Raw genomic sequence first — 13,094 nt, 5'->3', positions numbered from 1 at the left:
TTTCTCCCTCCCTCCATCTCTCCCACTCCCCCTCTTCCTCTCTTCCTACCCCTTCCTCTCTTTCTCTCTCTCTTCCCCCTCCCTTATATTCCATCTCCCCCTCCCCCATCTCCAGATCATTGGCCTGGACTATTTAAAAGCAAACTAATACGTGCTGTTGTATACTAATCAAGTTTAGGTTCAGCTGTCTGGATTAGAGTTCCCCAAACAACAATCTCTTAAATGACATAGAAATAGAAGTTCTTTTTTTTCTCATAAAAAAGTCCAGATGTAGCAGTACAGAGTCTGAGTGGTTTATCCACAGTCACAAGACATCATTCTGCCTTTCCTAGTGTTCAGTCCTCATTCTTGTGGTGAAAAGTGGCTGGTGCTCTGGCAGCCACTTGCTCTGGCATCACATCAGGTAGCAGATGGAGGCAAAGTATAAGAAAGGGTGCCCCTTTCCGTTATGGGTCCTTCATTCAACACTTTCACTTACATGGCCACATGTAACTGGTTTCAAAGGGCCTGGGAATATAGTCTATTAACTGGAGTCAATGCACCCAGCAAAACGTTGTGGTCATTATTGCTGAGGAAGAAGGAGAAATGGCTGTTGGGAAGTAGCTAGAAATCTTTGACATTAGTATTGGAACAGTGGTGTTGATGGTGACAGTTACTGTGGTATATTAGTTGTGGTGTTGATAGTGACAGTAATGGGAATGGCTGTGATGTTGGAAGAGGGGGTGATAATGGTGATGATGATGATGAAGAAGAAGAAGCAGGAGGTTATGGTGAGTGTGGGGATGAAAAAACTGATGGTCAGAATAAAGCCTGGTCCAGGAGCACAGACTTATTCAGGCATCATCCTGGATCAGGAGAATTCTGGAAGACGGGCCCAGTGATGACAGGTGTCTGGAGCCAGAGGCGTGCTCAGAGCCACAGGGTGTGATTTTTGGCCCTGCTGCTCCTGTGCAGCTCACCAGCTATGAGCCTCTCGTCATCTTGAATCCAAGTCACCCCCAGCAGAGCATAAATCAGGTTCTCTCTATTTAGGCTGGAAATAACTATGGAATAAAAACTTAGGGCCTTAGGGAGGTGGAGCAGGAAGGGCAATATTGAGCTTCCTTTTATTGGATAATAAACACTGATGGAATTTGTTATCACAGTCAAGGAAAGCTTTGCTGTGAAATACACAGAGAAACACATGGACCCATAGCTTCAGAAGCAGAGACAAATGGTGACAAGGACACGCGTGCAGAAAGAGTCACACAGAAAGGAATTGGGCCCACAGCTATGGAGACCCTCAGGCACCGACACGCTCAATCTCACAAGGAGGCACCAGGCCAGCCCAGGTTCTGTGGCTGAAGGTGACCAGAGGGGTGGGGCTTGGGTAGGAAGGGGTGTGTCCTTCAGGATGTCTCCCCCATGGGCCCAAGGACACACCTGGAAGCCATTAGCAGAGGAGCCAGCAGGCTCTGGCTCCAGGTGAGAAGGCGTGATGAGAACATGTGGCAGCCTCCTGCCTGCTGGAGTGGGGCCTGGAGGACACCTTGGCCCGAGTAGTTCCAGCATCACTTCCCCAGCACCCACTCGAATGCAGAAGTAACCACCGCACAGGCACTGGCGCTCAAGATGATTGGTGAGTCCACCTCCAGTTCACTTCCCGAATTTTTGACACTACATTTCCAGACTTTCCTTTAAAAAAAAAAAAAAAGTATTGATTTTTAGAGATGAAGGGAGAAGTACAGAGAGAAAGAGATAGAAACATCAGTGGTGAAAGAGAATCATTGATTGGCTGCCTCCTGCACGCCGCAGGCCGACGCTCTATCCACTGAGCCAATCCGGTTTTGGCAGTGTCAATTATTCTTGATGAGACACATCCGGTATTGAAATGTGTTAATTATAACTCCTATTATTAGTAAGGATTGATCAATAAAATCCATAAGAGGCCCTGGCTGGGTAGCTCAGTTGGTTAGAGCCTTGACCTGATGCACCAAGGTTGTGGGTTTGATCCCTTGTCAGGGCACTTACATCAACCAATGAATGCATCAATAAGTGAAAAAAGAAACCCATGTTTCTCTCTCTCAAGTCAGTAAATAAGAAAATTAATAGAAATGAAATAAAATAAACTTGGCAAGAAATAAAAATAATCAGAAGGAAGTATTGCCTGGTCCCACTGGCTGTGACTGCGGCCAGGTCTCTGGGCTCCTAGTGTCTGGGCGCTCACCCCGGCCACATGGGGACACAGAGCAGCTTAGACACTTGGTTTAAAACCTGAACTTGGTCTGACCAGGCACACAGCCCTGTCCGTGGCGGGCACACAGTGGCTGAGCTTCAGGTCCTGTATGGGGAGAGCAGTCACCCCTGGTTCCAGGGGAAGATGCACAGCGACCAATCATAACCAGGTCCTCTCTGAGGCCATGCCCTAGGGCCCTTTAAAAAAAATAAAAATAAATTATATATATATATATATATATATATATATATATATATATATATATATTGATTTCAGAGAGGAAGGGAAAAGGAGAGAGAGAAAAACATTAACGATGAGAGAGAATCATTGATTGGCTGCCTCCTGCACGCCCCCTACTGGGGATCGAGCCTACAACCAGGAATGGGACCTGAAGGGGAGTTGAACTGTGACCTCCTGGTTCACAGGTCGACACTCCACCACTGAGTCACGCCGGCCAGGCCTGGCTTTTCTAGTGACACTCCTTTTCCAGGAAGACTTCCCGAGGCCTCCTCTGTCCTCATGCCTTTGTCTCTTTCTCAGCTTCTGCTCAGAGCTCCTGGACGACATCTTCCTGACCTGCCTGCCCTTTCCATCGATCTGCGCTGCTTTGTTCGTGGCAGCCACGCCTGGCTGCAGCCACAGAGGCCCTCCTCCTCTCTGCCGGCTGGAGTAGCTTTATTATGCTGTGGCTTCAGTCTCTCAGAGATTGGAGATGTTTGGGTGCCACCCTGGGTCTCAGCTCCCTCTGCTGCTAATCTTTGGCCCTGGGACTTGTGACTGACGGATTTCCCACCACGGGAGTGGTGGAGCCCCTCTCTTTGCAGACAGACCCTCTATTGCCACCAGCCTGGGCCTCAAGAACTGGAGGTTCCCTGATCCCGCAGAACCTCTCTCTCTTTCCAGGCTCATGTTGGCCAGTCCCCAGGATGACCTAGTGCTGGTTTCCCCCTGCGGGTCTGGAGCTAAGTCTCCAGATTTTCCCACTGTATTTCCAAACGGTAGCGAAAGCATTCAGTCTCCGGTGAGGATGGGATAGCTTCCCCACCCTAATGAAGGCGTGACATCCCTGTGGATCTCTGAGCTCATCACTCTCTGGAAGGCGTGGGTGGGCAGGCAGACCTTGCAGGCTGACCAGAATATTGGCTGTTCCACATACCCCTGGGCTTAGGACAGGAACCTCAGGACAGACGGATGGACAGCAGCCTGATCAGTCAAGAAGCAGCCTTCTGTTGGGGCCGCCCCAACTTCTGTGCCTCAGCAGCCCCCGTGGCACCCCCAAGAGAAACAGTTCTCACTCCTTCCTCAGTGCAGGGCCTGGCGAAGGCGGGGGCTTCGATGTGGCCCTGCCAGTGTGTCTTCAGCCCTGCCCTGGGAGGGAAAGAAGCCGTTTAGGAGTTCAGAAAAGGAAAGGCTAAAAAGGAGCCCACAATCAGCACTAATTAGCCATTGGGAGGAGGAAAAGGAGGTCAGAGGACTGAGACTACTTCTGAGGGAGAGCACCTGGCAGGCAGACCACGCTGGTCTGCACCCTTACACCACCCAGCAGGGCCCCACACAGACCCAACTGACCCTGACCCCTAGGTCTCCCTCCTGGGAGAGGGCTCTGCCTCCCCCCACAGACCCCACTGTGACCCTCTCCTCTGGGAGAGGCAGCTGGCTATAGGGAAAGGATGGAGGAGGGAGGGGAAGGCAGGCAGGCTGGACTGAGCATCCACTGCATGCCCTGCACCAAGCTGAGAACTGTATTTAATCCTCACAGAGCCCTGGAGCGGAGGTACTCTGGCCCCCATTTAACATGAAGAAGTGGACCCTCAGGTTAAGTAGTTGACCTAAGATCACACAGCTTAAAAGGGGCCGAGTGGAGAGTCCAGCTCAGACTGTGCCTCTGCAGCCTGTGCTCTTGCTGCTATAAAACGAGTGCTCGGAGGGCAGGGCCCTGGCCTGAGTCATCTCTGTGCCCCCAGTGCGCAGCCCGGGGAAGGGACGGGCACGTGGCAAGTGCTGCGAGAAGCTGTTGAACTCCACGGGCAGGACAGGCTGAACCAGGGAAGGACACGATGAGGCACTCTGCAGGGGGCCCTGGAGGGAGCTTTCCTGGGATGAGTGCATCCCTGTGCCTGGCCGTGGGGGAGGCAGGGAGGCAGGCGTGTGGGAACAGTGCATTTCTTCTTCCCTCTTTGCCACTCCTCCTCCCCCACCCCTGCCCAGATGGTTAGGCTGCAGAGAAAACAGAATGGAGAACCTTTAGCCCTTGCTGGAGCCAAGCCACCTCGCTTAGTCTGGGCAGGTCACCAGCAGTGCAGCTGGGCCAGGGCCAGGTGTGGTCCGGGTGGTGTTGCGCCCCCCCCCCCCAGGAGGAGAGAATTAAGTACACCAGCCTCAGGGCAGGGCACGGTGCCCCTCCACACAGGCTGGGACTTCTGGCAGGGGCCAAGTGTCCCTATCAAAAGAGAGAGGCAGCAGGATGGCAAGGAAGAGGGGACCCCTCTTTCGCCTTGCCCAGGAGCACCCCAGTAGCAGCCAGGGAGTAATAGAGACACATTTTGAGTCCGGCAGACTTCCCATATCTAGCAACTAGTTCCGTCTTCACCCTGAAAGGTAGCAATTCTCGGTCCTGACTGCAAAAATAAGGAAACTGAGGCACGGAGAGGCTAAGTAACTTGCATAAGGTCCCAGAGTGAGTAGGAGGACGGCTGGGATTCCAACCCTGGCTGGCTGGCTCCAGGCCTGTTCTTCATCATCACCATCTCCTGAGAGGAACAGCAAGAAGCTTGTCTGTCTGCACCCACCAGTAATTAGGGGCCCCTCGGCGTTGTGAAAAACACCAGTGGAGTGTGTCTGATTAGGCTCATCAGGGCCCAGCATGGGACACATGAGTTTTTAAGATGGATCACCATCATCCTTGGCTGAGGAATGGCGTGGGGTTTTCTAATTACAAATTATTCCTGTTGGATTTCATTATGCTCCCTCTCGTACTGGCTTTTTGTGTTCTCGGTAATCTTAACAAAACTTTGAAAACCATAGCCAGCCAAGCTTATTTTCTCAGTCTTAAAATATGCAGCTAAGCTTTTACTCAGACACAATGTTGTTATATTTTTAACAAGTTAATGTTTGACCCAAGATTACAGGAAGACAGCAGTTACTCGAATCGCACCATCTCCATTTATGATGAACCAGAAAAGAAGGACGGAAATTTACCTTCCTGTAGAGAACCTTCCTTCATTTCCTATGGGAGAGGGAGGTTCTCACGTACATGTTTTAAACTGTTTTCAACCAACAGCCAATTGGTGTGGGCAAGTAACCTGGGTTAATTTGATAATGCCTAAGTGAGATGATTTCACTGAGGACTGAAAAAGCATTTCCAATTTAACAGCACTAACAAAGACAGTAGAAAAAAGGATTGATGTATATCACTTAAAGTGAAGAAGAAAACATAGTGGGTCCAGGACTTAGCATAAGTTTACTTAAAGGAAGCCAGCCTAACTTCCCCTCTCTCCTCCTTTGGGAGAACGGGGTAATGGATCAGGTATCTATCAGAGTCCTGAGAATCTTGACTTTGAAAAGACATTTGGAATATTTCCCAAAGTATTTTTTATTGTGAGATCGGGGCAGGATCGAATAGAGATACTCTGGGGGAGTCCCTGGCTGCCTGGATGACCAGAGGAAGAGAATTGATTAGTGGATCAATAGTAGCCTGGAGGGCAGGTCAGAGCCCTGCTTGGGGCTTGGTCCTCTGTGCTGACTTGCTCAGTTGATGTATTTTTGAAATACTTGGTCAGATAAAACACACGTATCAAAATCTGTAGGCAGGAGAGTGACTGTGACAGAGGCAGAACTGGGTTTCAAAATGATGTGGATTGACTTGACCTCTAGGTTCAAGTTCATGGAGGTAAATGTCAAGTCCTTATTGAAGATCAAAGGTTGGGGTGAAGGAGAGGAGAGGAGAATAGACTGCATAAAAGATAGCTCGTTTAGTTATGAAAACGCTTAGAATAGGATGTTGGTCTCATTTTGTAGGAGAAGAAATTGAGGCCCTAAGACACTCAGCATTTGCTCTGGGTCACAGCTAGTAAGAGGTGTACTGAGATCAAGACCGAGGCTGGTCAGACACGTAGGTGCACCGTCTCACCAAAAGTTCAGGAGGAAGGAGACAGAGCTGAAAGTAGTTTATGTAAAAAGAAGACAAACGTGCATATGCATGTGATGTCAGTCCCAAAGTCGGATGCTGAGACTTTTCTAACCATATCCTCCGGGGCCACCCTTGAGCCAGGCTCAGGGTGCAAAGATGAAAACTGAACCTGTGAGCAAGCGGAGCCCTGGTCTGGGAGAGAAATGGACACAACAACCAACGAACCTGACAGTGCTGGGCGCACTGAGCACTGTGGGAGCCCACGGAAAATGCGGCGTCCTCCAGGATGCCCCAGAGAATTGCACAGAAGAGGCAGTGCCTGAGGCCTGAGGCCTGAGGATGGCTGGCTTGTCTGGGAGCCCAGGGGAAACATGGGATGAGGGTCCAGGTGTACGGTACCAGCCTGAGCACTTCATTCCTGGGCTCCGCTGTAAGGCTCAGGAAGAGTCTTGGCTAAAGGGATGGGGAGGCTGGCCAACTCTCCACTCCAGCCCCCATGCCAGCAATGGAAGAAGGGAGTGGGAGAGGAGTGGAAGTTCTGGAAGGCACCAGGAGCCGGAATCGGAGACATGCTCTGGGAATGCTGGGAGGTTCTGGGGCCACAGGCTCTAAGCATGCCAATTGCTTTCCTACCACTGGCTGAATCCAGCAGCTGCTCCTGTGAGTGAGAAGGGCCAGAGATGTGTTCAGGGACAGTGAACACGCAAAGAACAGAGGTCCCGGGAGTCATTCGGGAGAGGCAAGGAGGTCGGCCATGTCCTTGTGCCTTTGGGGGGACAGTGTGGTTAACATGTACGAAGGTATCAGAGGTGGGGTCAAAGCCAGGTGGGTGGAAGACGAGAGGTCAAGAGATGAAGGAGGAATGCCATGCTTTCCTAAAATTGGGCAGGCCATGCTTTGTTCAATATTTTAACCTTTCTCCAAAGGCAAGAAGAAGCCACTGAAGGCTTTTAAGCAGAGAGGTGACAATCTTTTTTGCATTTTGGAGAGCTCATTATCCCTGCATGATTGAAGGAGGCTGAGTGCAAGAAGACAAATGCGGAGGCGCTTGGAGGGAGGAGCAGAGGTGGAAGACGGCTGCACTTGGGCTGCTGGGTGGTGGTGGGGAGAAGTCAGCTTTGTTACTTTGGGCCTGGTGACAGGCTGGATACTGGGCGAGGGGGGATGGCTCCGGGGTGTTGGCTTATGGGTAATGAGATCCTTCACTGAGAGAGGAAGACCAGGTGCAGGGCGGGCAGAGAGTGTGAACTTGGCCGTGGTCCTGGTGAGTTAGCGATGTCAGGATATCCCGAGTGGAGGCATTGGATGGGCAGTTGGACATTTGAGCCTGGAGCTCAGGAGCTGTGTCACGGCTAGAGATGCAGAGCTGGGAGTTGTCAGCATTGGAGTGGTCCTTGAAGCCGCCTGCTCACTCAGGCCCGTGGGTCCATTGTCTGCTGTGGGAAGCCGTGCCTGACCTCCCACCTTGTCCGAAGGCTGGCTGGCGGCCTCTGGGCTCCCACGGCTTCCCTATCGCAGTGTGTGGGCAGCATCTGCCTCACCCCATAGATGGCGAGCTCCTTGAGAGCATGGACCGCGTGCATCCCTGCACCCCCGGAGCCCAGCACAGGTCCTGGCACAGAGGAGGCATTGCGGGCAGTTTGGTAGTTAGTACACGAAGCGACTCTCCGTGGAGTGGGCGAAAGGAGGAGCTTCCTGCCCAGAGGCTTGTGAGCAGGGACCTAGGGCTCAGGAGGGAGTAGAGGGGAATCCCTGTAGCCAGCACGTGTCCTCTGACTCCTGAGGTCAGGATTGGGCTGGGCCTCTGTGGCCTCCGTAGAGATTGCTGTAGGCTGCGCTGACCTTAGCAGAAGCTGCCCTCCCCCACAGGCCTCTCCACGCTGGAGCTGCCACCCAAGCGCAGATGCCTTGCTAGAGTTGAGCAGAAGCTGCTGAGGCAGCTTTGGCTCGGGCTGCCAGGGCTGGCTGCACGCCCTGCCCAGCCTTCTCGACCTCGGCCTTGGCGTGGGCCCTCCCCCCTCCCCAGCCACTTCTGCTCTACCCCCTGCATGCTTTACTGCAGCAGCTTGGCCACTGCAGGAGCCAAAGTGGACCTCTGCCTGGAGATTCTGAGAGCTTGGCAAGAAGAGGGTGTACCTGGAAGGAGGAGGAGAGGGAACGCATCGGTGAAGATTCTGGGAGGGGAGGGAGAAGAGGAGGGGCTGGGAAGGAGAAAAAAAAAGAAAAAAAGAAAAAAAAAAAGAAAAAGAAAAAACACACAAAATGCCCCCTCCACTCCCTGGTTTCGAGGACCTTTAAGATTATCTGGCTCCCTCACTCTGTCCAGAAAGAAACTGAGCCGTGGGTCGGGTGTGGCGAGGTGGGTGCAATGCTGACTTGCCAGAGGATGCACCGGGCACCAGAAACCTTGTGCTTGGAGAGGGGAGGGAGGAAGGAGCAGAGGGCCCTGCAGGCCATGCTGGGGACTATCCCACCTGGGGGAATGGGTGGAGAGGTGTGAAGGTCCTGGGTGTGTACTCACCATAGAAGGTTCAGGAGTCAAGGTTGGCTGAGAGTGATTTCTTCTTTTACAAACCAGCCTCCCGTTCTCTCCCCCACTTGTCTCCCCATCTCACAAAAAAGCTCCTGAAAAAAAGAGAGACCGCCTCTTCCATCTGATCGGAACGTTCCTGAGGCAGGGAATAGTCAGGACTCCTCCTGAGGCCGGAGGCCTGGCTCCTCCACCGGACTGGGGCCGGGCCAGGACCAAACCTCCATCCTGTTTGTCCACAGCACTTGGGGTTGGAGCAGAGCTGAGAGGAGAGCGGACTGGGACAAGGAGATGCAGAAGGCACCTCTGAGGGCCTGCACGTCACATGACGGAGCAGTCCTGCCTCGTTCAGAGAGGGAAAGGTAGAACCTGAGCCTGGGAAAGAGAGAAAACCAGCAGAGAGGAGGATTCCAGCCTCATTCTCAGTGTAGCTGGGCCCGGGAACATGCACATTGTTACCAGAGGTGGGCAGGCGGGCGGGCGGGCGGGCGGGCACGCTGGGTTGTTCCTGGCCTGGCTCAGTGTTTTCACTCTGGTGGCAACACAAACACTGCAAGGGACTGCCAGGCTGCCCCGGAAAGCCCAGGACTCCTTTGGCTTCCAAACTACTCGAGGACAGGACTTCAGAAATTTAAAAGGACCCAAAACACAGCAGCGAATGCCACTTCTTTGTTAATACCATTTTTATGCTTGGTTCTAAAATACAATTGATTTTACTTCTTTTTTGAGTATGCTCACCGTAGAAATTTGGAAAAAATGTAAGTTGAAAGAAAAATATATTCATAATCCCACAATCCAGAGACTTAAAAAAAAATGTATTTTTTTGTTACAGTATTCAATATTTTGTGTTAGTTTCAGGTATACAGCATGGTGATGAGACAATCATATACTTTACAAAGTGTTCCCTCCAATATTTTCAGCATACATAGTTATTACAATATTATTTATTTATTATTTTTATTATAATATTATTTATTACATTTTCAATAATATTGTAATAACTGCCAGTTTGTACTTCTTAATTCCTTCACCTTTTTCACCCAGTGTTCCCCCCATCCCACCACAACCATCAATTTGTCCTGTGTCTATGAGTCTGTTTCAGTTGTGTTTGTTAGTTTACTTTGTTCTTTAGATTCCACATGTAAGTGAAATAATGTGCTGTTGGTCTCTCGCTGACTGACTTACTTCACTTAGCTTAATACTTTGTAGGTTCATCAATACAGTCCCAAAATGTCAGATTTCATTCTTTTTTATGGATATTAACCCCTTATCAGAAGTATCATTAATGAATACATTCTCCCATGTTGTATTTTAATTTTGTTGATGGTTTCCTTTCCTGTGTAAACACTTTTTAGATTGATGTAGTCCCATTTGTTTATTTTTTCTTTTGTTTATGATAGCAATATATCAGAAAAAAATATTGCTAAGAGACTGTCAGAGATTTTACAGCCTATGGTTTCTTTTTCTAGGAGTTATATGGGTTCTAGTCTTACATTTAAGATTTAATTTATTTTGAGTTTTATTCTTGTGTATGGTGTAAAAAGGTAGCCTAGTTTCATTTATTGAATGTATTTGTCCAATTTTTCCATCCTATTTATTGACTAGACTATCTTTACCCTATTGTATGTTCTTACCTCCTTTGTCAAATATTAATTGAGCATATAGGCATGGGTTTATTTCTGGGCTTCAGAGACATTTTTGACAAGTTTTCTTCCAGTCTTTTTCCTGTGAATATCTCTAATAATAAAAGCATAATATGCTAATTAAACCGGACAACCTAACGACCTTCCAGATGTCCTTCTGGACAAAGACGTGGCAGTGGGTGCCGAGGCAGAGGCAGTTAGGGGTGATCAGCCAGACAGGCAAGTGGTTAGGGGTGGGCAGGCAGGCAGGCAGGCAGGCAGAGTGGTTGGGGTGATCAGGCAGGCAGGTGAGTGGTTAGGGACAATCGGACAGGCAGGCAGAGTGGTTAGGGGCAATAAAGGAAGGCAGACAGAGGCAGTTAGGGGCAATCAGGCAGGCAGGCAGAGTGGTTATGAGCCAGCGGTCCTGGATTGTGAGAGGGATGTCCAATACCTCCTGTGGGATTGGGCCTAAACCAGCAGTATGACATCCCCTGAGGGACCACAGATTTTAAGAAGGTGCAGGCCAGGCTGAGAGACATCCCCCCCCCCCCCCCATGCATGAATTTCATTCAGTGGGCCTCTAGTTTTCTTCATAATTGTGTTAATGCTGCTATAACCTTTAAAACTTATACTTTATTTTTTTCTTATGAATATAAAGATTTTTAAAAACGAAAGTAAAGCCTGGCCAGTGGTTGAGTGTTGACCTAAGAACCAGGAGGTCATAGTTGTTCATGGTGTGATTTCTGGTGAGGGCATGTGCCAAGTTGTGGGCTAGATCCCAAGTGTGGGGAGTGTAGGAGGCAGCCAATCAATGATTATTTGTCATCACAGATGTTTATATCTCTCCCTCTCCCTTCCTCTCTGAAATCAATAAGAAAGTATATATTTAAAAATAAAAGTACAGAAGAACATTAAGGAGCAGGAAAAAATTACTCATAATCCCATATTTCATTAACCATTGTGCAAAGACATTGGGATATTTACTTCTCCTCATTTTCCTGCGCTCCACACTTTTAAAAAATATATTCGAACCATAAGTGCAAATGTTCTGCGCTTACGATTTGGGAGTCAGCACAATGTATTTATAACAACAGCCCTCCCTGCCACCCTGCCCCAAACACACGGGCAGTGAATTCTGGCTTCATCCCTCACTTTGGCCATGCACGCAGCACTTGATGAGTCCGTGGTAAAAGTATGACGGTGTAGTGCATATTTCTCACATGTTCGTTTCCTAAGACTAATCTCTTGCTTTGTATTTTGAGTGCATCTCCCTCTAGGTGAGTCCTTCTGGAAACTAGAACCCCATCTCCCACTTCTAAGACAAAGGAGGCCAGATTCCCTCCCACTCTAGCGCCCCAGCGAATTGGCCAGCTGTACCTGCCTCAGGACTTCGATGTGACCATTAGTGAGGCTGGGAGGAAGGTTGGTTAGAACTCATGTGTGCTTATGTCATGGAGCAGGGCCACATCTGGGCATGCAGTGTGGTGGTGATGTTTAAAGGCTATACTGGTGGGGGCGTTGGGACCAGCTGTTCCTATGGTATGACCTTGGCTATGAATCCAGATGCCCACTCATCTGGTTGTACAGCTTTCTCATCCATTCTGAGCTTCCCAGTGGAACTGCCAACACTTTTTTTTTTCTGTTTTGCTTAGTATGTGATAGTTTCTATTGCTTGCAACCACAAGAGTCAGTTCTTAAATCTTTTCAACAGTAGGATAAATTTCAGGCACTAGTTTTAATTCCCAGCCAAAGTTTCCATGCAGGTAAGTCCCAGATGTGTTAGAAGTGTTGTGCTTACTGCTGGCCTTTTGGACAAAGAACAAGGCAGCCCTAGATCTGTGTCTCACTGCTCAGTCCAGAGCCTGCTTAGAGAGAGGAGGCACTGAGAGTTGCTTAAGGGAAGAATAGAGGAAGGGAGAGAGCAAGCAAGGAGGCATTCACACATGCCCACTTACTGCAGGCAGTTTATGTGTCTCCACTTGAGCTTCCAAGGCTCTTTGGGCCTCCATCTGCTGAGTCCTCTGACTTGAGTGCCCATAGCTATTGCAACTCATCTTCCCTTCTCACCCTTATGGGCTCCTGTGTTTCCCAGAAGATGGCATGACCCAAGTTAAAAGCTCTGGTGTCTCCCAAAACCCTCCTGGTCGACCTTCTAAATGTTCCTCAATCCCTGCCTTGCCTCCCCACTACACCGTCTCCGCCTGCCACCATCATCTATCCAAATTTGCAAATGGTGACTTGCTCGGCCCAGAACTTGTCTTCAGAAGGCCATTTGGGTGGCAGGAGCAGGCCCCCAGAGGCCAGCTCACTTTTGACAAGCAATGCTGCTTGCCTGGGATTCTCAATGTTTAGGTAAAGGGCCTATGGGCAGGCCCAATCAATAAGCAGAGCCCCAAAGACTCAGGCCAGACATGAATCCCACCTGGAGCCAAGCTGGGACTATCCATCTTGGCAGAGGGAGATATTTGTGTGCCCTTCTACAATAGAATTCCCTGTGGGCAGGGCCTAAGTCTGGGTTCATCTCTCTTTCCCTTACTCCCCTGTCCCCAGTTCAAGCACAGAGCCTGGCCTGCTGTCAGTGCACAGGAAGTATGG

Source organism: Pipistrellus kuhlii, unplaced genomic scaffold (genome assembly GCF_014108245.1).
Source record: "Pipistrellus kuhlii isolate mPipKuh1 unplaced genomic scaffold, mPipKuh1.p scaffold_m20_p_9, whole genome shotgun sequence".
Lineage (NCBI taxonomy): Eukaryota > Metazoa > Chordata > Mammalia > Chiroptera > Vespertilionidae > Pipistrellus > Pipistrellus kuhlii.
The sequence above is the reverse complement of the archived record's forward strand: the minus strand, read 5'-3'. Positions refer to the sequence as shown.